This window comes from Hemiscyllium ocellatum, unplaced genomic scaffold (assembly GCF_020745735.1).
Source record: "Hemiscyllium ocellatum isolate sHemOce1 unplaced genomic scaffold, sHemOce1.pat.X.cur. scaffold_609_pat_ctg1, whole genome shotgun sequence".
Classification (NCBI taxonomy): domain Eukaryota; kingdom Metazoa; phylum Chordata; class Chondrichthyes; order Orectolobiformes; family Hemiscylliidae; genus Hemiscyllium; species Hemiscyllium ocellatum.
Genome location: NW_026869133.1, coordinates 164,862 through 169,407, shown reverse-complemented (window position 1 = coordinate 169,407; position 4,546 = coordinate 164,862). Strand labels below are relative to the sequence as shown.

Here is a 4,546-nt window from a genome sequence, read left to right as displayed (position 1 = left end):
TATGTGGAGATTGTTCAAGAAAAAGCTAATGGTTGTCCTTGATAAGTATGTACCAGTCAGGTCTTGTGAGGGAGCCGTGGTTTAATAATGAATTTGAATCCCTTGTGAAAGGGAAGAGGGCGGCCTATGTAAAGATGTGGCGTGAAGGTTCAGTTGGGGTGATTGAGAGGTTTAAGGTAGCCAGGAAGAATCTAAAGAGAGAGCTAAGAGCAGCGAGAAGGGGACATGAAAAGTCCTTAGTTGGTAGAATTAGGGAACACCCAAAGGCTTTCTATAGGTATGTCAGGAATAAAAGGATGACTAGGGTAGGTATCGGTCCAGTCAAAGATAGAAGTGGGAAGTTGTGCGTGGAGGCGGAGGAGATTGGAGAGACACTAAATCAATACTTTTCGTCAGTATCACTCAGGAACAGGACACTGTTGTTGATGTGAATATTGAGTCACAAGTGATTAGAATGGATGACCTTGAGGTATGTGGGGAAGAGGTCTGGGGAATACTGGAAAGGATGAAAATAGATAAGTCGCCTGGGCCTGATGGCATTTATCCTAGGATCCTCTGGGAAGCTAGGGAGGAGATAGCGGATCCATTGGCCTTGATTTTTATGTCGTCATTGTCTACGGGAATAGTGCCAGAAGACTGGAGGATAGCGAATGTGGTCCCCTTGTTCAAGAAGGGGAGTGGGGATAGCCCGAGTAACTATAGGCCAGTGAGTCTCACTTCTGTTGTGGGCAAAGTCCTATAGAATTGTAAGGGATAGGATTTATGAACATCTGGATAGGAATAATGTGATCAAGAATAGTCAGCATGGTTTTGTGAAGGGCAGGTCGTGCCTCACAAACCTTATTGAGTTCTTTGATAAGGTGACCAAGGAAGTGGACTAGGGTAAAGCAGTAGATGTGGTGTATGTGGATATTAGCAAGGCGTTCGATAAGGTACCCCATGGCAGGCTAATGCAAAAACTACGGAGGTATGGCATTGAGGATGCATTAGAGCTTTGGATTGGGAATTGGCTGGCTGGAAGGAGACAGAGGCTAGTAGTTGATGGTATAGTTTCATCTTGGAGTGCAGTTACTAGCGGTGTTCCACAAGGATCTGTTTTGGGACCATTGCTGTTTGTCATTTTTATTAATGAACTAGAGGAGTGGCTTGAAGGCTGGGTGAGCAAGTTTGCGGATTACGCGAAAATCGGTGGAGTTGTGGACAGTGAAGAAGGATGTGGCAGGTTACAGCGGGATATAGATAAGTTGCAGAGCTGGGCAGAAAGGTGGCAAATGGAGTTCAATGTAGCTAAGTGGGAAGTCATTCACTTTGGTAGGAGTAACAAGAAGATGGATTACTGGGCTAATGGTAGGCTACTCGGTAGTGTAGATGAGCAGAGGGATCTTGGTGTCCATGTACACAGATCCCTGAAAGTTGCCACGCAGGTAAATAGTGCTGTAAAGATGGCATATGGTGTACTGGGCTTTATTTGTAGAGGAATTGAGTTCCGGAGTCCTGAGGTCATGTTGCAGTTGTGTAAGACTCTGGTGCGGCCTCATCTGGAGTATTGTGTGCAGTTTTGGTCGCCATACGATAGGAAGGACGTGGAGGCATTGGAACGAGTGCAGAGGAGGTTTACCAGGATGTTGCCTGGCATTGGTAGGAAGATCGTATGAGGAAAGGCTGAGGCACTTGGGGCTGTTCTCATTGGAGAAAAGAAGGTTTAGGGGAGATTTGATAGAGGTATACAATATGATTAGGGGTTTAGATAGGGTTGACAGTGAGAACCTTTTTCCGCTAATGGAGTCAGCTGTTATTAGGGGACATAGCTTTAAATTAAGGGGTGGTAGGTTTAGGACAGATGTTAGGGGTAGATTCTTTACTCAGCGGGTTGTGAGTTCATGGAATGCCCTGCCAGTAGCAGTGGTGGACTCTCCCTCTTTATGGTCATTTAAGCGGGCATTAGCTAAGCATATGGAGTATATTGGGCTAGTATAGGTCAGGTAGACTTCGTCTGGCGCAACATCGAGGGCCGAAGGGCCTGTACTGCGCTGTATTTTTCTATGTTCTATGTTCTAATTATTATATTTCCTTTCTTTATTTGTGTTTTTTTCACTGTTGTGTACATCTTATTTCTCGACTGTCTCTCTTTCTGTCGCTTCCCACTGCCTCAATACAGTTTTCCTCTCTGCTTCCTGCTTTGCTACGCTTCTCCCCGGTATTCCATTTTTTCTCTGCTTCACCCATCCCCCACATATTTTGTCACGTCACACTGGCTTCAGCCTTGGTCATTCACGGCTCCGAATCTCCCTTTAATCTCTCCGTGCACTGTCATTATCAACTTTGCATCTGAAACCTTGACTCACCTTCTCTCAGCCTGGTGTAAACAGCTCCCTAATTCTCCCTTTTTTGTCTTTAACAAATGGTCAGTAAGACTCGAAACGTCAGCTTTTTTCTCTCCTTGCAGATGGTGCCAGACCGGCTGAGATTTTCCAGCATTGTCTCTTTTGTTTTCAGATTCCAGCATCTGCTGTAATTTGCTTTTATTAATGGCTCTATGATATTGCTGGGGATATGATAACTCCAGTTTCGATGCATGAGAGGCGAGCAAGCGAATGAATGCCCTCTGGAAGTCGCGTGAAAAGTAGTAACACAGATTCAGGAAAATAAGATGAACGAATTTTTGATTTGAATTGAAGCCTGAACTGTGGTTCTCCTCCGAGACTGTGCCAGGTCGACTTAATACTGCATATATTTCATGTTTTACATTTCTTTGTGGAAACATTTGAGACTGATTGATTTGCTGCAGACAACATTCACCAGTCATCATGGGTATAGCGATCATGTCGTGCGTCTCTCCCTGTCAAATGTTTTATTGCGCCGGTGAAGCTTTCTGCTTGGTGATTTTGTGGTTTCCTTGGACACATTGTTTGGAAATACAGCAAGGCAGCTGAGATCCGGCATGGGATCAACGAGTTGATGTTCTATGACAGCGATGGTCGACTTTCGAATGGATACACATCTCAATCGATCATGTGACAAGTTCTTGCAGACGGTGAAAGGAAAATTCACAGCGAACCTTGCCACAGGAGCGGCTCATATGGTCAGTGTGGGGATTGAGCCCACGACCTTGGCGTTATTAGCACCACGCTCTAACCGGCTGAGCTAACCAACCAACACAGCTATGGGCTGAAAGCAAATGCCTATATTGCCAGTGCTCCTGACCATGGCGGCTATTCATATTCTGAAAACCTGGGGTGGGGGGTGGTACCCTGTCGACGGAGTTTCAATATGTCTTCGCCATGGCGAGCGAGGTTCTCACACAATGTCTCATTGGCTGATAGGATGCGACATCCTTGGTTGTTGGCTTCGTGTATCTTTGGAAGGCAGTAGATGTCACCTCCATGTGACGTACTTGCAATGAAGGCGTGGAGGGATCTCGGAATGATTGGCTCAAGTGGCCTGATCAAGTTTCCAGGTTACGGGGGTAATCTTTGGTCGGATTAGCTGTTAGTTGACTGTAGTGCTCCTGTTCATTAAATTTTTAATACAATTCCTTGCAGTAATCTGTCGCAACAATGAAAGACATCTCATAGAAACTCAGCACTCATGGACAAGTCGAACCGTGAACATTCTTCATCACAGTGGAAACGTCTGCACTCTCCATCAGCATCCCACAAAAGACAGTATCAAACAACGTCCTAAATGCTCAGTTCCAACAATTATAGGACGCACCATCCTACAACTCATCTGCTTCATCCTCGACCACAATTTTCTCACAAACAGATCTTCAACGCAACACATGGAACAGCTATGGGGACCAAATTTACACCCCAGTGCGTCAACATCTACTCTGCACAAGACCTCTAACCAACATATGCATGTTTTGACTAATCAAGGATTCTTCTTTTCGGAATGTGGGCAAACTCATTTCTAGAGATATGTGTTCAATTTGGGGGGAAAACATTGAAATGGACTGGAGGCGTTTTTGTCACGCAGGAGTTTCTTCCTGCATGGAATGAGCAGACACAGTAGGTGGCAGAGGCTGGAACACTCACAACATTTCAAAGGTTGCTGCATGAGTGTGTGGATCGGAAGTGTTTAGAAGGATCGGATCCAAATGCTGGTAAATAGGATCTGGTTAATTTAGGCTGTGCAGTCAGCAAGGATGAGATATATCAAAGGTACATGTATACCTCAGTGACGTTATGTTGGTTTAATAGATTATTTTTAGCAGCGCTTGGCGTCCGTCAGTATTGCACAATACTTTAACCTATTCGTCTATTCACCAAAGGTTGGTGTCATGAAACATCGCAGAAGCGAAGAGCTTATTTAATTTTGCCCCCAATCCCCTCTCACCGTGACACATTTCTAGGTCCTCATTCAGTATTTGTGTTGCTGAAAGTTACCACATAAACCGTGTTAACTCATAATTTATTGGCTGACTCCCAAATGAAACAGCTCTTATCGCAGAACAGAGGGATAAAAGAACAGCCAAATGCATGTTCAGGCACACAAAAGATTGAATGCTGTCTGTGCGACAGTCCAAGGGATCTGAATAAGAAAC

At 44.9% G+C, this 4,546-nt stretch overlaps 1 non-coding gene across 1 annotated transcript; it reads right to left on the bottom strand.

The window, feature by feature from the left end:
* Window positions 1-3,080: 3,080 nt before the first annotated feature.
* On the bottom strand, window positions 3,081-3,154 carry trnai-aau (transfer RNA isoleucine (anticodon AAU)). Its single transcript has one exon. It is a non-coding gene; the product is annotated as a tRNA-Ile (tRNA).
* Window positions 3,155-4,546: the final 1,392 nt, after the last annotated feature.